This window comes from Chiloscyllium plagiosum, unplaced genomic scaffold, assembly GCF_037043375.1.
Source record: "Chiloscyllium plagiosum isolate Xiang-an unplaced genomic scaffold, Cpla_swu_hap1 HiC_scaffold_32, whole genome shotgun sequence".
Taxonomy (NCBI): Eukaryota; Metazoa; Chordata; class Chondrichthyes; order Orectolobiformes; family Hemiscylliidae; genus Chiloscyllium; species Chiloscyllium plagiosum.
Window position 1 is genome coordinate 13,939,429 of NW_028270170.1, and position 22,509 is coordinate 13,961,937.

Genomic DNA, 22,509 nt, shown 5'->3' on the forward strand with positions numbered 1-22,509 from the left:
AAGCACATCAATCCTTACAATGTTACTTCATTCCACAAGTCCACTTCCTATGTTCCATGATTCTGTTTTGTTTTTATCTACACAACTTCATTTTATTTTGCTTAATGTTTTAGCCAGGTTAAGAGGGTAATTTAGCTGTCCTCTATTTTCAACTCCTTTGCAGTTGATCGCAACATAATAATTTTATTTCTTTTAGCGTATAGCTATGTCTGTCAATTGAAAATGTGGTTAACAGGACAAAAGGAAAGGACCCAATTCCAAAGCTTCTATCACCTATCAGCCCCAACATAAATAATAAGAATGTAACATCAGATACACACAAACACAGGCAATAAGTTTAAAATGGAGAGGTGTCTTGCATAGACTGAAAGATCAAAGGTTACGCAGGTTAAAAGTCCTTAGAGTTTGTGAGGTAACAGATGTTTAACCTGAATTGCATTTGTTTAATTGTTCACTAATATCCTCAACAGTCGTAAAGTTTACAGGTATCTTTTAGTTTTTGGTGAATGATCGTACCCCTCAATCTGCTTTTTCACCAGGTGTTGTCTTCCAAGATAATAACGAGGAACACAAGAGGGGAAGAGAGACAGAGAGAATATTCTACTTCTTGCTTACAAATTCATTCTCCTCTTTTCTGCTGCTCAAACACAGCTGTTGAAATAGGGTTCATTCATTGGTTTCTAAGTCTAACCCTATTGTCTCTCCAAGTTATATACTTCGCAGGAAATGTTACTTGTACAATATGACAAATAACTATTCCATGTGAATTAAAACAGGCGATACAAATTTCTTGATGCTGACTTAATTGTCTGATTTCAATATCTTTAGATAAAAAGGTAATTTCGGTTCAGATAGTTTTGTTTAATCCACTTGGGTCGCCTCAGTCTGGGGTCAGGTGGTCATGGTATCCATTTTAAGTCAATATTTGAAGTTTTCTATAAATCATTTTAATTCAAGAAATGTTGTATGTAAAACAATCAAATTATGAAAGTTAAAGTGCCAGGTTTGACCACTACCATAACATGTGATAAACTCTTTTTACTTCACACAATTTCATTTTGCTTTATTTTACATGATTGAACTTTATACACTTGATCTCAAATCTGTACTTACAATGTTTAAGAGTGCATGCTGAAAGTAAATTCTCGTGCATCTATGTGTGCCTGACTGAAACAGCCTCTGGCTGTCATCCATATGAATTACAGGATGCTTAGGTTATTCATAGATGACTTTTCTTACTTAAGCATAGTCTATTTGTGATGGTGATCACTTTGCTAAAATTAAATTGTAACATTTCCCAAGTTAGACTCCCCACACATGCCATCTACAGAATTCATATTCAGTAAAATCTCAGGAGATACCAATATTGTCTGATTCTGGAGAAAATTGCAGAGTGATATTATAATTGCTTCATTGTTGTACAATGAACTGGATTTTACTGATAGTGATGGAAACTAAATTGCTCGAGCAGTCCGTCACTATTCTTTGTAAACAGACACCAACCTCTGGATTTCATACGTGCGGTTCATCCAGAATCTGCTGTCTGTAATTCTACTTTTGACCAGAGGGTGCAGTGTTGAGATTCCTCCTGCAATCAATTAGAAATCGCTAAGAACTGATGAGCGCATTCACGTTCTGTTTGTAGAATACTGAAAAAAATCCTTTGCAATAGTTAAACTTTTTTAAAATGAGATGGAATTAGGATTTTAATGACATACTAAATTCATAATTACTGATGACCAGGCTCATTAGTGTGGAGATGCCGGTGGTGGACTGGAATGGGTAAGGTCAGAAGTTACAAGGCACTAGGTTAGAGTTCAACAGGTTAATGTAAAATCACAAGCTTTCAAAGTGCTGTTCCTTTATCAGGTGAAGTGGAGAGATGATTTGGAGATGCCAGTGTTGGACTGGAGTGTACAAAGTTAATAAGTCACACAACACCAGGCTATAGTTCAACAGGTTTAATTGGAAGCACTAGCTTTCTTAACGCTGCTCCTTCATCAGGTGGTTGTGGAGTACACGATTGTAAGACACAGAATTTATAGCAAAAGTTTTCAGTGATGTAACTGAAATTATACTAAGAAAAATTCCTTGATTGTTTGTTAAGTCTCTCATCTGTTAGAATGACCATGATAGTGGAGAGAGGCGCACAGGCATGGAATACATAGTTAAAATCACACAACACCAGGTTATAGTCCAACAGGTTTAATTGGAAGCACACTAGCTTTCGGTGCGACGCTCCTTCATCAGAGTCAACCACTCGATGAAGGAGCACCGCTCCGAAAGCTAGTGTGCTTCCATTTAAATCTGTTTGACTATAACCTGGTGTTGTGTGATTTTTAACTTTGTACACCCCAGTCCAACACCGGCATCTCCAAATCATGGAATGTATAGGCAGAGATATAATGGCAAGATAATTCCAGGTAATTAAGAGTATCTAGAGATAAGTACAAATAGTGTGAGTAGAGTGTCGACAGGCTGAATAACAAGTCTTTGCAGGTAACCAAGAGTGTCAACAGATTAATTCAAATGGTGTGAGTAAAGTGTCAACAACTGAACAACAAGTGATGACATGAATTGATTAATTAAGGCAGAGAGATAATTAGAAAACCATCTCACTTTTGATTATTTGTAATTATCTTTCTGCCTTTATTAATCAGTTTGTAGGTCATCCCTTCACTTGTTATTCAGCCTGTTGACACTTTACTCACATTATTTGTACTTATCTGTGGATCCTCTTCATTATCTGGAATTTATCTTTCCATTATCCTCTAGACATTCTGTGCCTGTGCACCTCTCTCCACTTCACCAAATGAAGGAGCAGTGCTCTGAAATTTTGTGATTTTAAATAAATCTGGGAGAAAGTGAGGACTGCAGATGTGGAGATCAGAGTCAAAAGTGTGGTGCTGGAAAAGCACAGCAGGTCAGGCAGCATCAGAGGACCAGGAGATTCTACATTTTGAGCAAAAGCACTTCATCAGGAATGATTCCTGATGAAGAGCTTTTGCTCAAAACATCGATTTTTCCAGTACCACACTCTCGATTTTAAATAAACCTTTAACCTAGTGTACTGTGACCTGACAGACTCATTAGGTCTAAAGGAGTACTTTTATTGAATGCTAAATTTCTACATTACTTTTAAAACAATCTTATTTTTAGTTTTTTTATGATAGCTAACTTTCAGTTTAATTTTCTACTTATTTCCCAATATTTGTAAAATTTAAAAATTAAAAGTGAATTATTTCTTAAAGAAGAACTATTGATGATTATTTCTTGCTGGTTTGATTGACAGTGTATCCTACTTGATGACATCATTGTTGCTGAGCACTTTAAGATCCCCTTGAATTGATGCTAGATTCAAACTGATGCTAGGAAAGGAAAAATGTGCATCACAGAGAATGCTAGACACTTGTGGGCAGCTTTCATTGAGGTCTGTGGCAAACACATTGCTCTGCAGCTGACTGCAAAATTCTGCACACTTGAAAACGTGGCTGGATAAAATCAAGTTGTATTGTGTAGCACTGTTGCGCCAGTCAATGAAGATTTCTCCAAAATGAGTTAAGGATTGTTTTTTGTAAGAAAAAAGCCCAACTATTTAACTGGGATAGTATTTACCCACAGAGATACAAAGGGAGGAGAAATCCCTGCCTTCTGTCCAAATCAGACAATCTCCTTTGTTGACACTTCCTTTGTTCCTACATTAAACAGATATTTGGCCAGGTACATGAATAGGAAAGGTTTAGAGGGCTTTGGGCCAAATGCAGGCAAATGGGACTAAGTTTGGAAAAGTTGCTGGCATGATTAGGTTGGACCAAAGGGTCTATTTTCATTCTATACGACTCTATGTCTCTGCCTCTTCGCCTGCTCATAATGTTTTATGTCTCTAACATTTTCCAGTTCTGATGGAAGCTCATCAACCTGCAAGTTAATGGTGTTTCTCTCTCCTTAGATGGTGCCAGTATCTCTGGCACTTTATGTTTTACTGAGTATCTCTGGCACTTTATGTTTTAATGGCAAGCCTCTCAGTTATATTAAGTCACAACAAAGAGTAGTTCAAGAAGGTTATAGAGGAAAATAATGAATGGAAATATATCTAGTGCTTGTCACTGACATTCACATTTCATAAATTAATTTTAAAATGTAATTTTCTCAAGAAGAAACCAAAAGCTGGTGATCTACATGTTCTGTTTTTATTTACATAGTGGTATATAACCAGTTAAAACTTTCTGCTTCTCTGTCTCACCAACTTGTGTATTGCTAACATAAATTGACAAAAGATTGATCTGCTGACATTTTCAGCATGACAGGATGAAGCTTCATACCACTTGAATTATGAAAATCCAGAAAGCTTTTCTTCATTCCCAGTACAGTTCAAATGAAGCAAAAAACTATTCTATCTTACATTCTTTTCCAGAATTCCGACTTAACCTCAAAACTTCCCTTGATGCACGTCATCCAAGCAAGAGACATCTTTCTAAAACTGAAAGAACCACGGCTGCTGTAAATCGGAGACAAGCATGGAAATTGCTGGAAAAGCTCAGCAAGTCTGGCAGCATCCAAGGAGAGAAATCAGAGTTAACGTTTTGGGTCTAGTGACCCTTCCTCAGAAACTACCAGAGTAGTTGACAACAACAAAAAGCCAAAATGTAGAATTAGAATTCTTTAAAATTGAATGGACATCTTTTTATTAAATAGTATTGTTATGAGAAATTAGTGATAATTAAGAAACAAGGAGAGTACTGAAAATTGCTGACTGAGTGACTGTTCAAAGAAAAGTTTCATTATTGAGAATCACCCGTGAGTTAGTGACATCCATAAAACAGCATAAAGAGAATAAAACACATTTGACCATATGTTTACTTTTTCATTGTTTCCTTAAAACATATCCATAAACTCATACATGGGAACAGGAGGAGACCATTCAGCCTCTCACACCTGTTCTAGCATTCGCTTAGAGATTAGCTGATATTTATTGCGATTTCATTCACCACCTCACATATCTTGGTGTAACTAATAGCCCTACTCAATTTTACCAATATTTATTCTTTATGAGTACCTTGTAAACTGTTTTGAGACTCAGTTGGGAATAATGAGAACCTCTAGGGATTTAGGCAAGGGCAGTGGGGAGTTGAAGGGGAAGGATGTTTTAGCATTACAGTTGAAGTTAATCCTTCTTGTCCCTTATCCTTCTCCACGAGCATATACATTCCAGATGCCCATCAATGGATAGTCAAGTCACTATATCTACAGGGCAGAGACAGAGCAAGCCTGAGTGCCATATGAAACTAAAGTGATATTAGAAGTATATCATTTAAGGATACATGAAACAAAACATGTGTTAGGATGCAACCAAGTAACAATGGTCAAAGAAGTCATGCCTAGGTCATCTCAATCAAGTAGGAGAAAATGAGGACTGCAGATGCCGGAAATCTCAGAGTTGAGAGTGTGGTGCTGGGAAAGCACAGCAAGTCAGGCAGCATCCAAGGAGCAGGAGAATCGATGTTTTGGGCAAAAGCCCTTCATCAGGAATAGCTTGAGGCAGAGAGATCAGAAAATGGATCAAGGATCTTGAAATTGAATAGCTATCACTCACTGCAGGAACAACACAAGAATGGGAATCATGGATATGTGGTGTGCAGTTTGAGAGAACTTGGGCATAATGAACTGAATATACAGAGCTTGTGTTGGCTATATTCATTGGAAGGAACTTGAAAGAAATAAATGATCAAAATACTGAAAGCATGGTAGTTTCATTAGCAACAAGAGGGAATCAAGGAATTTAACGCTGCTCAGGTGGAAGGATGCAGAGTCTGACATGGACTGGTTTAAGTTAAAAATCACACAATACCAGGTTACAGTCCAACAGGTTTATTTGGAAGTACTAGCTTTCGAAGTGCTGATCCTTGCTGATTTTTAATTTTTTCCACCCCAGTCCAACACCGGCACCTACACATCATGGACTGGTTTCGGTAGACATCTGAATTTATGGTTACGGAGAAGGTCAAACTGTACAATATGAGCTTCAGATAATGAGGCTAGAATAAAACACACATTGAATGTGGTGAAAGATGTACTGAAACTTTGTTTCAGATCCTTAAAATCTAGTGGGTAAACAATCAAGAAGGACAACTCTGGAATCAGAGCTGGCAACAATTCTAGGCATTATTCACAAACATGAAATCTGATCATGTTCATGAGAATGGCGAGTGATAGAATGTAAATACAATACTGAATAGGGTATGTACAATAATGTAGGCAAGGACACATATTGGAGGTGAAATTACTACATTCAGACATATGAAACATAAATCATGAGAGAACAGTAGTCCCATTAGAGGACAATGGAAAATCAACAGTGGACCAATTGAAAATGAAAGTACATAATACTCATAAAATGAAAGAACGCACGTAAAAAGTTTTAGGAATTTTTTTTAAGTAAACAGGGTTTTTCACACAGATAAAAACTCAGAATACTTACAGATCGTCATCCCATCCTGAGGGCTCCCCACCACCCACGTGTGGCTGCCACACTCTGAGCCCACCCTCCAGTTTGTTCCAAACTGTCAACAGCTTTCCTGTGGACCTCAGTTTCGGACCTACTGAATGAAAAAGTGGAAATGGGGCCAGTGACCTGGGATCAAGTGAATGTAGAGGAGCACTGAAAACTCACAACACAGAAGGAAAGCATCCCTGTCTGTACTGGCTGATTAAAAGTTACAGAATACACACCTTTCCAGCTGTTGGTCATTAGTTCCAAAGGTTACAGGACCTCAAGGCCATATCAAGTTGTTTTAAATGGGATGAAGGCTTCTGACTCCACCACCCATTCAGACAAGTTCAGACTTCCACCACACTCTGCAGGAAAAAAAATTCTCACCTTCACTTTAATCCTTTTGCCAAGAATTTCAAATCTGTGTCCCATCGTTATTGACCCCTCTCTTATAAGAAATAACTCTATTCCATCCATTTTAACTAGGCCCCTCATAATTTTATATCTTCCAATCAACCTGTTCAATTGTGTTATTGCACACACAAAAAACAGAAGTTGCTGGAAAAGCTCAGCAGGTCTGGCAGCATCTGTGGAGAGAAATTAGAGTTAACGTTTCGGGTCCCTCTTCTGAGGAAGTGTCACTGGACCTGAAACGTGAACTCTGATTTCTCTTCATAGATGCTGCCAGACCTGCTGAGCTTTTCCAGCAGCTTCTATGTTTGTTTCTGATTTACAACATCCGCAGTTCGTTCATTTTTGTGGACCAGGTGGTCTTGCACTCAGGCCTCCTGGCTCAGACATAGGGACATTACCACGGTATCATGAACTCTCATTCATAATTGTACATACATCATTTAAAACTGCTCATAGCTGCCTCTGTTCCTAAAACAACAATCTTGGACAATCCTTCACTAAAATCCTTCATTCCAGTAAATTTCTGCTGTACCCTTTCTAGTGCAACAACAGAATAGCATTGCTACCTATCACCAGGATTTCTCGAATTACAGAAGTGGTTAGCAGATCATTTGGAGCAATTCACATATGAAGAGATTAAAGGTAACATGTAGTTGTTTGACACTTTCTTATTTAAGAATCTTAAAAAATATTAATTTGAGCCAGGAAATAGAGAAGGCAGTCCAGGGAATTGAAAGGGGTAATTTATAAGGGGTTTGGAAACAAGCCTCGATATAGATTAATCACATCAGTAATAAAAACAAATAAACTGCAGATGCTGTACACCTGAAACAAACACAGATGATGTTGGAGGAACTCAATAGGCCTGGCAGCATCTGTGGGGAGAGAGAAACAGTTATGATCTTATTGGAGGAAGGTTCATAGAACAGGCGTAAACAAGAGTAAATCGGAATCGAAATGTTGTCTTGCATATCTCTCCACTGATAGACCTGCTGAGTTTCTCCAATTCTTTCTGCTTTTATTACAGATCTCTTTGTTATTTTGCCTTGATATACTTGAGGAGATGATGGTGACCAGGACCCAAGACAGAGGGGTATATTAAGTACCTATAACTATGGCCCCAGGGTCTTACTAAGCTCCAGTTAGGGCTGGGGTCGCTGTGCTGGGGTAGAATAGGTCAGGGGTAGCATTGGGGCCCTTCACCTCTGTCCCAGGTGGTGAACCACCTTCTGGAACCCCTGCTGTCCACAGGTACAAGGACCAGGGAAACCAGGCAGCATTTTCTGGATTTTGACCGCACCACAGCGAAGGGAACCGAGATACAGTTCCAGGTCAGGATGGTGTGTGTCTGTGTGGCAATAAGAGGTGTGTGCATTTGGTGGTACCACCTTGGGACGCTTCTACTGCTAGAAGTGTCAGTTCTCGAAATGCCCGCTGTTGTGGCCAGATTGGTTGCAACAGGGTTTGGATTAGAGTAGTGCTGGAAAAGCACCGCAGTTCAGGCAGCATCCCAGGAGCAGGAAAGTCGACGTTTAGAGCAAAAGGCCTTATTCCTGATGAAGGACTTTTGCCCGAAACGTCGATTTTCCTGCTCCTCGGATGCTGCCTGGCCTCCTGCGCTTTTCCAGCACTACTCTAATCTTGACTCTAATCTGCAGTACCCACTTTCGCCTGCTACAGGATTTGCATTACTGGACTATCCCCTCCTTCAGTTGGACTGGCTGGGGATACTATTCACATGTCTGACTGACAACAGTTTTGACTCCACGTGCGCAGGTTTCACTGCTCAGTTCCAAGTTGCTCTAAAACCAATGACACCTTTGCCTGCCTCAGTCCATCCCAGGCCCCTGGCTGCCTGCAGATGGCAGCTGTGCCCTTGTCCTTCCACGGCAGTGTGTCGGCCTCCCACGGTTTGAGGTTATCCACTCAATGTCCATCCGGACTGTCACAGCAGCTCAGAGCACCGCTGGCATCTGATTTCGGAGCCCGTTTCCCAGGCGGTGCTGCCGTTGTGTCTATGTGTTTGGTTTTCGAAATAAGACGGAGGTTCTGCGCCCCTGTTACAGCTTAGACAGAGAGCGCCAAATCGTAGAAAAATGAGTGAGAGGCAGCCAAGAGGCGGGGTCTGCAGCAGACTTTCGGTTTGACAGTAGAGAGAGAGAGAGAGAGAGATCAGGACAAACAGATACCAGAGGTTGGAAGAGTTGACGGCAGGGTTGGGGTGTTTTGGGGGGGAGGGATGGGGGGGGGTTTACAAAAAGGAGGTTCTAAGTTTTGACATTACAGCGCGGCAGTAAGTGGCCCTGCACTCGGAAACCCACCGCGTCCCTGGAAGGCCAACGGCAATACCGCGGGTAAGTACAGAAACATCTAGTGGAGCTTTTGCTTGGCCCAGGGAAATGATACAACCTCGAAGTGAGGAGATTGAGTTTGCCAGGCGCGAGGTGCGGTCTGTCCTCCCTCCCTGCCCCCCTTGGAGATTTCTGTTTCTTGTTGGTGACAACGGAACTTGCTACAGTTTTCCAATCTTGTTACATTGCCCAATTTCCTGAATTGATACTTTGTGTCTCTCTCTCGTGTGTGTGTGTTTTCCTAACTTTCTGTTTGAGTGATAGACACACTAACAAGTGTCACTCGCACTTGTTCGCTGGTTATCGGAAACCGAATGACTTTTTTTTTGTTGTAACCCTCCCAACTTTGTGTTTTTTTTTAAAAGTTGGGAATGATATAGTCCACGCAAAGCTTAAACCCTCCCTCCCGCCGCTCGCATTGGCCCTTGACAGAGGTACACAGGGAGACTCGCTGTGTTGAATTTCTGCCGAGGGCTGCATGTTGACAGTTTTGTGGGAGATTGATGTCAGTGTCTGCTGCTCGTAAAGGTGACAGAAATAAAGCCCCAACATTGTGGGAGGTGGGGGAGAGAGTTCAGAGGAGTGCCTCACCTCTCGATAAAAAGAGCCATTAAAGACTTCTTTCCAGATGCTAGCACAACTGGTGTCTTATTTCAGATTTGCAGCCCTTCATCTATTTTTCCTCTCCCCGCCCCCCCCTCCCCCTCGCTAGCCCATAATGCCAACCATTTGCTTCTTTCTATCTGTTGTGGTTCTGTTCATTTGCCGGAGCAAAGATCACAGAAGCGCTTCACAGGAGGCTCCCAAGCACTGAGGATGCCACCTAGACAGGGGACGAAACGTCTGCAACACAAATTCCCAGCTCGGCGAACAGAACCACAACAACGAGCACCTGAGCTACAAATCTTCGCACAAACTTTCTTTCTGTCTGTTGCCATGGTTAGTTTTAGTTTTATTTCCCCCTGCCCCGGGTCTGTCAGGGATGCCACACTGCCTAAGGCCGGGTTAAACAGCAGTTTATCCAGCTCTTGCTACCTGTCAGACGCAGATTGGTACATTGTCACAGGCTGACCATCGAACTGTTTGGCCAAGTCATGAAGGCACCTTGAGCTGTCACTAAATCCTGGCTCGGGGGCACGAACCTGTAGCTCCCAGCTCAAAGCAGGGCCGCTAGACAAGATGATGTTGGCACTGACTGGTCCATCATTTTATAAACCAGATAATGTGTGATTCTGCTGCTAAAGGGTGAGGATGTATACAGTTGTGATGCCAGTTTGAGGCTGCTGGGGAAAAGAATTGCTCTCAACATCGGTTCTCAACATTATTTAACCCTATTGCAGAGAAATTCTGATCCTTCTTGAGAAAAGAGATTTCTGATGCCAAACGTGTAAATATTAGATTGATTGATGCGTCAACAGTTTTGGATGTATATTACATTGATATAGCACCTTATTCTGCTGAAGTTCTACATGCCAGGATTGTAGATATTGGATGCAGCTCTGCTGGGAGAACACACGCCCTTGGGTTGGGAGGTTTCTGGGTTTGCAGCCCACTCCAGAGATCTGAGTCTGAAAGCAAAAGGCTGACAGTCCTGTGCAGTACTGTCGGGTGCTGCGTTGTTGTAATTGCTGTCTTTCAGGCAATGTGTTAAACTGAGGCCTTGCCTGCTCTCGCAGATGGACACGAAAAGATCTATTGGTGTTAGTTTGAAGAACAGGAGGGGTGTTGTCAGAAATAGGACACAGGACAAAGAATATTCTGCTCAGTGGCAGCAACACAAAAATAAATTAGGAAACTGTTGGATTCTGATGGATGAACAGTAGCTATTTCTTGGATTGATGATTCAAATTGCCTTTGTAATTTGCAAATACTCTCTGAATAACACTAGAAGTTGATTACAAATGTTAAATTTGTCTGATCTCAATAAAAAAAGGTACTGACACCAATGGAAGGCTCCTAGGGTAATATAATCAGGTATCATATAACTAACACTTCATTCAAATCAGAACTAAAACCATAACCCCTTACTAATAGTAAATCATAAATTCATTAAAACTGTTTCATAACTTGGCGGCCTGATGATTGAATTCTTGCATTTATGTTCTCATGCTGATACATCCACGGACTGCTGCATGGAAAAGCACAGCGATTAGTGTTATAGAGGGAAATGGTCGCTGCTGAGTAGTAGTTACTACTTCTTTTCAGCTTAACTGTTACCTGTTGTAGTATCTGTTCAGCTGTTTGGTACTTAATCTCAGTGGGGTCATGCAGTCACCAATTTTGACACAAAATTAAGTTGGTTTTCCAAAATTAAAAAATGGCTCAATTTTCTGCTCATTGACATAAGCACAAATGTAGCGTCTTCCATGAACCAGCATGATGGGACAATAGAATAGAATAGTTTATTTCCTTTTCTTGCAAGCTGAGGTATTGATTGTATTAAAAAGTGATATGTTGGTGTGGTTTTACTGATAATGCTAAAAATGGGTTTATCATTAAATGTAAGCATTTTTAATAAGTGGGCTGGCCTCTACTTGAGAGTAAGCTGATATTAAATTGCTGAAAATTACTTTAAAAACTATACTGAATCATTTAACAGCTTCATTAGTGCATGCCAGTTTCCTAATACATCAATTACTTTAATATTTAAAAACCTGTAAAAGTTGTTTTTGCATTTAAAAGTGCAAGATTAATTTGAAGTTTACTCAAATATTCAGAACTTGAAGCATTAGGTGGAAATTTACCATTGTGCATTATTTATGGTTATACGAATTAGATGCTGAAGTTGGCCATTCCATCCTTTAATCCTGTTGTGCCATTCAATAAGATCATGGTTCATCTGTTAAAATTAAAATTTCCACATTCCCACCTATTCCCATTGCCATTAATTCCATTAATTCCCTTGCCTACCAAGAAAAATCTACCTCTGTATTGAAAATAATTAATGGCTCTGCAGTGATTGTAACAAGGTCAGCCAGGTGGACCTCATAGAATATGAGTTCCCTGGTTGTAGCTGCCAATCTGGTCCTATCAGGGAGCCCTGGCTGATAGATATAAACAGGAACATCATGACATGGGTACGTTGGAGCTGTTAGGCGATAGTCTGGGAGAAAATCAAAAAAAAAAGAAAAAATAAGCAGGAGTTTCCATTGACTCTGAGGGAGCTGGATCAGTGGTGATGGACTCTCCATTTTGAGTTAGGGAGGGGACTGACCTCTGTGCTGTCTTGACTACAGTCAGTGCTTTATTATTACTGTTGTGTTTCCTACTGAGGAGGACAGTTTTCTTTATTCTCTTCCCCCTTGCTTCAGACAGACTTTTTTGATTTTTTGTTCTCCTTATTGTTTATTGTGATTGTTTTTTTCTGGGTTTTCTTTCTGTTTATTAAATAAAACAAAAGAAAAAGATTTTAAAAAAAGAACAGGTATGTCAGATATCCTCTACATTCTGAGAGCTGGCTCTGAGGGAGCTGGATCGGTGTCAAGGACTCTCCTTGTATAAATAAAGGTGACAAGGCACCGGTGTCTGTGGAGTTATTCGAGATTCCATCCCCACCTTCTTCTGAGGCAGAGAGTTCATGAGCTGCTTGACAACAAGAGAGAAAAAAATTTCTGAATGTCTGTTCTAGCAGGGTGTCCCCTAATTTTTAAACAGTGCCCCTTAGTTCTGGACTCACCAACAGGAGGAAACATCCTAACCACATGCACCTTATCATCAACCAAGGAGCCCCTCACACTTCTAAACCTCAATGGAAACAAGCGCAGTCTGTGTAACCGTTCCTCATAAGACAACATATTTCAACTGGGATATAGGTGAGGTCAGCTCCTCGTGCCTTGTTTTTAAAACCAGTGTTCGAGATCACGGGAACTCAATTTAATCTTGACATAACATGTGCTTATGATTCCTCTATTGCTTACCCTGGTTTGGATCATTTCAAACTAATTATCAGACACTCCAGGTGTAACTACAGAGAACAGAACTATTGATCATTTGAGGATGCAAACCACTGTGAGAATGTGTTAATACTTTGTTAAAGCAAGAGGGTTTGGAGGTTGATGTGGTAATAGAAAGGACCTGCATGTAAAACTTAATTTTCTTCAATTTTTCTTGGGATGTGGGCTATGCGGGTAAGGCTGCATGAAGTTCCCGCCCTTAGCTGTGTTGGGAGTTAGTAGTGTGCTTTATTGAATTAGACAGTCCCTGTTGTGATGGCGCTCCCACATTATATTACGCAAGGAAGAAACTTTTATCTAGGAGAATACTTCAAAAATACATGTGCCATAGGTTTCTGAGGGTTGTTTGGTAAGTACATTGCCAGGTTGCTGAAGACCAGGTGGACAGTTATTTGGCAAGCCAGCTGTTTGTGGGTTGAAATATCTGGTAGCAGGCATGCTCAGCTGGGAGAATTCCCACATCTGAAAGTTATAGGTTCAGGCCCCGCTCTCAGACTTGAACACACAACCCAGGCCAGTACTCCAATGCAGCACTGAAAGAATTGTGCACTATCAGTGGTGCAATTTTTTGAATAACCAATGGTGTTTCAGGTATCTTGTAAAAAAAAATGCTGATTTCAAAAAGCAGCACGCTGTAATCCAAATGTTGAGGCTACTATTTATCCCTTATGCAACATCCACAAAGCAGACTGGTCACTAGCTGTTGTGGAATCTTGCCATGTTAAAATAAAATTCCCATCTTACAGCAATGGCTACACTTAAAGTATTTTAATGGCTGTTAAATGCATCAAGGCATTCTGAGGCTGTGAATTTTTTGGTTTACTTTTCCTTTCTGTCCATTATTTGGATAATAAGGAACACAGTTTTTGGCCTTTAGGTTCCTTTAGGTCAAGAAAGAGAATAACCAACTGAATTCCCGCTGACTGCTGCACAGTGATCCTGGTGAAAAGAATGTATGCGGCTGAAAAAAAAATTCAGGTTCAGATGAGAAACCCATGATGAGTAGATAGCCCGCAGCACTCATTATGCAGGTTCACACACCTGCTGAACTACCTTGTGGGCAAAATATAGAATGACTGAACTGTGATTCAATATAAAAATCAATACCTTAAGATAAGACGAGTAAACTGGAAACCTCTTGTTAAATAGGACAGATTCTGTGACTTAGCAACAAAAGCTATACTATGATTAAATTCAAAAGTAAAATAAATATGAGAAAATAAGAATAATTTTGATTAATGACATGTGTGTGTTTATTGCTTGAGTTTTGAAAGGAGTGTCAATCTTTAATGCTTCACCAGAACATTTTAGCATCTGTGACACCCAGGGAAGTGTTCATCATATACATATACACTGAAGTTAAAAATACATTATATTAGCTATGTTACCCTTGCTAAACCAGATCTCAGAAAGCACAAAACCAAATAGGATCTTCGATAGTATATTCATGCCTTTTTTTGCAAACCACACAATATCTGATGCATGTCAATTATCTCACTATATCCTGGCTTCTCCTTTGATGTGGAGTTTGTAATAACAAGTGTTTCGGAGCAGGGATATCTCGAGCTTGAGTGCTCATTCTGTCTGTGTGATGTTGTCCTAAGTTATGACTGAGCAAAAAACAAAAGAAGTTCCTGCTCCCTTCTGCCAATAACTAACCCCATGTTTGGCACAATAGTAATGCAACCCATGCTGAAGTAGCCTGACTTACAAATATAAAGGAAAACACCACAGATGTTGGAGGTCTTAAATAAAACAACAGAAAGTGCTAAAGAACCTCAGCAGGTCTGACAGCATCTGTGGAGGAAAAACAGAGTTAACATTTCGAATCAAATGTGACTTTTCTTGGATAGTCGCCTGACTCACGACCTTGGTTTGACCATGAAAAATATCATTGGATTAGGTTAGGTAAAGGAATGCATCTGTGACCAATGGAATTATATCCCATCAGGAGAAGAGAGCAAAAGGTTGGAATGAAGTAAAACTCTTTCCAGCCACAAACCCACCTGTATTATGAAAATGACACTTACTGATAGCACAGTGATGCTTAAAATAATGTTGATAAAATGCATAAGTTGAATTCAGTGTGACAGTGTACAGCATCTTCTGAAGCCTTCAGTAGGTTGCTGCATTGAAACAAACCCTGGACATGTTTTGTTTGGGAACTCAAACAAAAACATTCTATTTATTTCTTACACAATACACCTAGAAATTAACATTGATATTTAGTCAAATGCTTAGTGCATTTCTAGCATTTTCTTTGTTATTTCAATGGTGTTACAGACATCTTTGTTGAGAGTGAATAACACATGAACACCTTAAGCCGTCAGCCATCATTACTGGCACAATGATCTCCAAGTTGCTTTTTCTAAGTGACGTCTGTAACTTCGATAAGCAGAGTGACCACACCATCTTGAACAATAACGAAAGGGAAGACTTGAGAATAATTTTGCCCAGAAAATGATCCACCTCTCACTTACTTTTCTTTTGCATTCCTTAAAATATTGACAAATCTGGGGTACAATTTGTCAGGCACCTGGCTTCCTGTGGTGCCTGGCTAAAATAGTCATTGTTCTTGTGTAAGTCTTGATAATGACTGTTTCCAAAGTTGGCATTAGAGCCAAGCTAGCTCCTGTCCTGTTCGACATCAATAGACGCATGCTCGCCAGTAACAGCTGCTGTATAAACATGGGTTACTGTCACCTCCTCATAGTTAGTCGAGGCAAGGAATATCAAGACCAATTGCAGTACCTTTTATTGCCACAATCCCCTGGCACACTTTGCTGAACTGGCACAAGCTGGACATCAAACATGGGACATTCCTAATGTGCATCTGCTCCAAACTGAACAGTGCATTTACAAAAAAAGCCATATTGTGTTCCCACTGTTGTCTTATAAGAAGAGTCTATTATAACCAAATCTGAAAACTTACACTTGCCAAAGCCGTTGGTTTAACACTGTTTAATCTGAATAGTTTAATTCATTTAGCAGAATAGTGCATTTCTCGTTCCTTCTTGATTATTATATGCATTTGCAGTTGATTTCTTCCAAATTGTCACATCTTCTTTCTACACAAATGCCTATAAACATTTGTCATAGTATATTTATACTTTCACATTTCATTCCTCTAGTTCCAAATTCAAAAAATATATTATTTTGGATACATTTTTAAAGATAAAGATAAGGGTTTGGAAAAACCAAATAAGAACTGGCTGCATTTTAATTTATTTACAAACTCTCCTCTGATATTATGGTACAGAATTTTAAAAAAAGGTTGGCAATTCACAAATCATGTTACAGACAAATCACATTTAATAAACACATGTTATAGGAGAACTACCTGCATTGTCAATTAAACTAGTCCCACTTGCCTGCATTTGGCCTACATCCCTCTAAACCATTCCTATTCAGATACCCATCCAGATACCTTTTAATTGTCGTAATTGTACCAGTCTCCACCACTTCCTCTGGCAGGTCATTCCATACACGCATCACCCTCTGCATGAAGAAGTTGCCCCTCTCACCTTAAACCTATGCCCTCTAGTTATGGACTCCCCAACCCTGGGAAAAAGACCTTGAATATTCACCCTATCTGTGCCTCTCATGATTTTATAGACTTCTTTAAGATCACCCTTCGGCCTCTGACACTCCAGGGATAACAGCCTCAGCCTATTGGTGTTTTTAAGAAGTAATATTTTTGAGCGAATATCATGATCCTGAATGGGGTAGCACTGTGACTCAGTGGTTAGCACTGCTGCCTCACAGCTCCAGGGACCCAGGTTCGATCCCTGCCTTGGGTAACTGACTGTGTGGAGTTTGCACATTCTCCCCATGTCTGTGTGGTTTCCCTCGGGTGCTCTGGTTTCCTCCCACAATCCAAAGATGTGCAGGTTAGGTGAATTGGTCATGCTAAATTGCCCATAGTCAGGTGTGAATATGGGGAATTGGTCTGGGCAGGCTACTCTTCGAAGGTCGGTATGGGCTTTGGGCCGAAGGGCCTGATTCTATACTGTAGGGAATCTAATCTATTCAGCCTCTTCCTATAGGTCAAACCATCCAACCTCGGCAATGTCCTTGTAAATCTTTTCTGAACCCTTTCGAGTTTCACAACATCTTCCCTGCAGCAGGGAGAGATGAGGGTAATTTTTTTCTCCGAATGTTGTGCAACAATGGAACTCCCTTCCTCAAAAGGTGGTCAAAGCAAGGTCATTGATTATTTTTTGAGATGAAACTAGATAGATTCTTGGTAGGATATATAATGAAAAGTTATCACCAAATAGGGATTTGAAATACAAACAGATCAGCCATGATCTTAATGAAAGTTAAGAAGGATTGAATGGCTAAGTGGCTTACTTTCTGCTCCTATTTCATATACCCATATGGGTAGGAGAGATTATGGACCATTTTAGACAAAGAATGTTTAGTCAAAGGAAATGGGAGAAGAGAAAGACTTGTATTTTTGTAGCTTTGTTTTGTGACCACAGGAAATTCCCAAGTGCTTTACAGTCAATTATATATATTTTAAAAAATGCAGTTACTAATATAATGTAGAAAACACAGCCAATTATTCTTAGGGAGAAAATCCCCACAAATAGCAAGGTGTGTTTTGCGTTGTTGGTTCATTAATTGGCAGGGGCAGTGTGGGTAATACCTCATCTTCAAGGTGGCATCAGGGACTCTTATTTGTATCCACTCAAGATGGCAGATGGAATCTTAGACAAATATTTCATCTGAAAAATAGCACCTCCACCAATGCAGTACCCCCTTGGTGTAGCATCAGAGTGTCAGCCAGATTTGTTGCAGTCAGGCCCTGGAGTAGGATTAGAACTGAAGACCTGCTGATTTTGAGGCAACACATGCCACTAAGTGAGCCACGGCTGACATTTGATTCCACTTGGCTGTGTTAAGTAGGATAGTGGGAGAAGCTTGCAACGTGGTGGATCATTTCTACTCACATTACTTTTACAAACCTGCTGAAGCATTTTGCAAGACATTTAAGCACATATGTCATTCTATCCAGAAGATACTCAGGCACTTAGACTATGCTATTTGTGTTCAAGTAATTTCAGCACTTGGCGTTCCACCGGACAGTCTCGAAGTTAAAACTCCAGTGCTGCTTGCATTTCAAATTCATCAGATTCTTGTTGTATCAATCCTTCAAATTAGGTTAGTTTTACTGGATGAATAACAACGCCATTGCCTGTCTTAACTGTTCTGTTCCCTTTCAGTTTTGCATAGCTACCTTTCAATTGCCTTGGATTGAGTACTTGACATCGATTGCAATCTTACCTTTTGATTTGATCAAGGTAAGACTAACTTCCAGGATGTTTGAAATAGAAATTATAAAGATAGATTAAATAGTAGTTTAACAGAAAAAATACAGAGACCTTAAATGAATTCAAGACTGGCGCAGAGTTCACCCCAAGTACCCATTGAGAGTGAACATTACATAATTAAGCAATGTATGTAAGAATCTCTCAGAAGGCAATAAATCTTGGTTCACTGATAATGTACCATACCATAGAGTCACAGAGCTGTACAGCATGGAAACAGACCTTTCGGTCCAACTCATCCATGGTGCCCAGATACCCTGAATTAATCTAGTCCCATTTGCCAGCATTCAGCCCATTGCCCTCTAAATTCTTCCTACTCTTCCAGATGCCTTTTGAATGTTGTAATTGTACCAGCCTCCACCAATTTCTCTGGTAGCTCATTCCATAAATGGACCACTGCATGAAAAGGTTGGTCTTTAATGCCTGTATTAAATTGTTTCCCTCTCAACCTATGCCCTCTAGTCTTGGATGCCACTTCCCTATCCATGCCCCTCATGATTTTATAAACTTCTATAAGGTCACCCCTCAGCCTCCGATGATCCAGGGAAAACAGCCCTAGCCTGTTCAGCCTCTCACCATAGCTCAAACCCTCTAACCCTAGCAACATCCTTGTAAATCTTTTCTGAACCCTTTCAAGTTTCACAACATCCTTCCTTTAGCAGGGAGACCTGAATTGCACGCAGTATTCCAAAAGTGGCCTATTCAATGTCCTGTAGAGGCCTCAACATGACCTCCCAATGCACTCTCTTCACTCAATGCACCCGATCCTGGTGATTGAGAGAAATTGGCAGGAGGAATAGCTTGATCTTGGACAGCAACATTTGAATAGGAAAATCGAAGGCATCAGTTAAGAAGTTAAGAGGGGCAGATAAGGAATAAAACTGTGTTCAAGGATGCAATCCACCTTTGGTGGTGTGCATGACTAATTTAAGTCCAACATGTCATAATGGTTTATGACACCAGCTGTATCCCAAGCAAGTTTTAAAGTCTTGTAACACGCACTCTGCCACTTGTTGTTTTCTATCATGCAGTTGATGTGTGGACCAGTGACCCTTTCTCAGAACGTTAACTCTGATTTCTCTGCACAGATGCTGCCAGACCTGCTGAGCTTTTCCAGCAACTTCCATTTTTTTGTTTCTGATTTACAGCAGCCGCAGTTCTTTCTGTTTTTATTTAGCAAAAACAAATTTAGTCTTGTTTCTCCCCATATTATTGGAAGGTGCTGCATCAAAGCTCAATCCAGTGTTTATGGCACCATCTTCTGTTTGGATCTCTCTCTTGGGCTTAACGATGAGGACACACAGGCCGTCGGTTAATGTGAACTTTAGCTTGATAGAATGAAATTGTGAATAAGTAACAGTACATAAACAGTCAAGTGAGGTGCAAGTCAAGAGTACCTCCTGTTTCATGGAGTAAGCTGCAGGACCAGATTGGTCAAATAGGTTGGAAGCTCAGGAATAAAACAGTGAGGTCTCCAAAAAAAGTAACATCAACAGATAGCTTTAGGTTCTGTAATGAAATTCTCCCACAGGAGATCACAAGATTACCTTAAAATAAATCTTCAGTAAACAACATTTAAAGTAAACAGGAATTTGGATTTTATGAGCAGCAATCTTTGCTTTTGCCAGCAATGTTTTCATAATTGTAGCCTACTAAACATGTGTTCGGCCAGTCTTGGAGTATGCAAGTTGTGTTTGGGATCCTTACATGGCAAGAGATATAAATGGGATGAAGTGATCCAAAGGTCTACCATATGCCTCTGAACCACATGATGTGGGATACACATCAATGTCAACCTTTATCAAATTGAAATTAGAATCAAGAGTATGGTGCTGGAAAAGCACAGCAGGTCAGGCAGCATCTGAGGAGCAGGATTTCTGATGAAGGGCTTTTGCCCAAAATGTCGAGTCTCCTGCTCCTCGGATGCTGCCTGACCTGCTGTGCTTTCCCAGTGCCACATTCTTGACTCTAATCTCCAGCATCTGCAGTACTCACTTTCGTCAGAAATTGGAATCATTACAGCAAAGATGGGAGAAAGTAGACAGTTCATGTTCTGTAAGATATAAGCTGGGTTCATGGGAAGTAACTGAAAAGAAATAACTGGTGCCGTCCAGCAATGACAAACCATGAGGTATTCATCCACCCAACTGTAAAGACCGTTTATTTCCAAGAGAGTACATCACCAATCTTGCCCATGAAGGAAATAACAAGAAGGAAATTTGCTGCCTGAAATCTTCACTAGTCATCTTTAGATTATTCCTGTCTGGAGGCTTTCATTTTCAGGACTGCTTTCTCAGCTAGTTAGCCAGCTAGCGTGAACCATGTAATTGTTGGCAGGATACAGATATGAGGCTGCAATGCTGGAACAACCAAAACAGAAGAAGCAAAAGCAATGGTAACAAATGCAGTGGACGTCTCACTGAAAATCAGTCAGATATTCTGCTTAAACACCCAAGTTTGGAACAGGCAAAAAATAAAATGAGGAATTGTATTTTGGTAATCGGTGGGGGAGGATGTGAATGGCTACCTTTCTGCTATCCTAAAGACCTCCAGAATCCAACTAATGCTGTTCATCTTTTTGCAATGTGTCCTGTCTCCTGCTTCCAGTGATTATTGGAGTGAGTGATGAGCTAACATACTCTGCTTTCCAAGTCTGAGTGAGAAAATGACTTGTTTTTCACTCTTCTATCCTCTGTTCTTGGGACCCACAACACTTCCCACTGGGGCCATGATGGTCAGTCCATGCCAGCATGGAATAAGTAACTTTGGAATGATGATATCTGGAAGTGAATGCGATGTAAGTTACTCTGTCTCAGCAATATTCAACCCTGAGAACTGAAATCAAGTGGATTACAACAGAGTTTGGATCTTTCAGATTGTCGAAAGAATATGTTGATCTACAGGGAGATATAGCTGTTTGCCAAATCTTTCAGGCAAGTTTCACAATTCAAAGCAAACGTAACATCATTTAAAAAAAAACTTCTCAAAGCATAGAGATAAGAGGTTAGTGGCATTATAAATAAAACAAAATAGACCACAATTTATATAATTGTCCAGATATCAGCTTGACAGAAAATATTACATGCTCAAATGCAGACTAGTTTATTTTAAATCAAACATTTCATGACTGGATGTGCAAGCAGTTAACATTTCAATTGGTGTTGTAAATACTGGAGACCCTGTGCGCAAGGCTGACTCCAATTGTTTACAGATGTTTTGTCCATTGATATATTCTAAGTTGACTCCGGCATACAGGTGAGCCAGTGTAACACATACGTTTGGTCAGATATTGAGATGAATTGTAAAGGTTGAAAAAGTCAGGCTTAAGATAGAACCTTTTCATAAATCCTTTTTGGACTATATGTTGAACTTGGAGGATAGCTAATGGATTATATGGTATCATGTTGTAAAGCTTTGCTCATCGGTTGGCTGGGAATGAAACGATAGCATAAATGGTGATTGATAGAGATTTACTGTGAAAGGACAGATTGAGCATTTGGACTGGGATAAAGAAAGGAAATGAATGGAAAGATGAACCTGCAGAAGAGTGGAAAGCAAGTGCTAGGAAGGTCAAATATACATGAAGAAAGAACAACAAATGATGTCACATGTTTTATCCAAAGAACATCAGGTGATATTATTCTCAACTGTCCTCTGTAAAAATTCTGTTTAAATACTGTACTGTTTGTAACTTCATAACTACTTATTTGACATGATGTAGAGGTGCTGGTGTTGGACTGGGGTGGACAAAGTTAAAAATCACACAACACCAGGTTATAGTCTGATGGGTTTATTTGGAAGTATAAGCTTTCAAAGCACTCTGAAAGCTGATACTTATTTGACATCAGTATTGAAGAATTGAACAATGTAGAACTTTTATTACTTAGAGTATTTAGATCTACTGAAGCAAATTGCATGGAAAGAGTTAAGGTACAGAGAAGCCATTATTGAATGGTGGAGAAAGCTTG

The 22,509-nt window shown here is 40.1% G+C and overlaps 1 protein-coding gene and 1 long non-coding RNA gene across 4 annotated transcripts in view; one reads left to right on the forward strand and one right to left on the reverse strand.

Moving 5' to 3' along the window:
* Nucleotides 1-5,858: 5,858 nt before the first annotated feature.
* On the reverse strand, nucleotides 5,859-9,169 carry LOC122539830 (uncharacterized). 2 transcript variants are annotated; one of them, XR_006309197.2, is made up of 4 exons: nucleotides 8,723-9,169; nucleotides 6,730-6,855; nucleotides 6,479-6,599; nucleotides 5,859-6,035 (listed from the first exon to the last, which is right to left on the reverse strand). It is a non-coding gene; the product is annotated as an uncharacterized LOC122539830 (long non-coding RNA). The 2 variants fall into 2 exon arrangements; XR_006309196.2 differs by having other exon boundaries at nucleotides 6,479-6,596; nucleotides 8,723-9,167.
* LOC122539828 (thyroid hormone receptor alpha) overlaps nucleotides 9,159-22,509 on the forward strand; it is a 378,543-nt gene continuing 365,192 nt past the window's right edge. The window contains exons 1-2 of one of the 2 annotated variants that reach the window (XM_043674921.2): nucleotides 9,195-9,258; nucleotides 18,437-18,514. The gene's annotated coding sequence lies outside the window, so the exon portion shown is untranslated. Of the gene's footprint in view, nucleotides 9,259-18,436; nucleotides 18,515-22,509 lie in introns of both variants that reach the window. The other variant, XM_043674920.2, reaches the window with a different exon arrangement.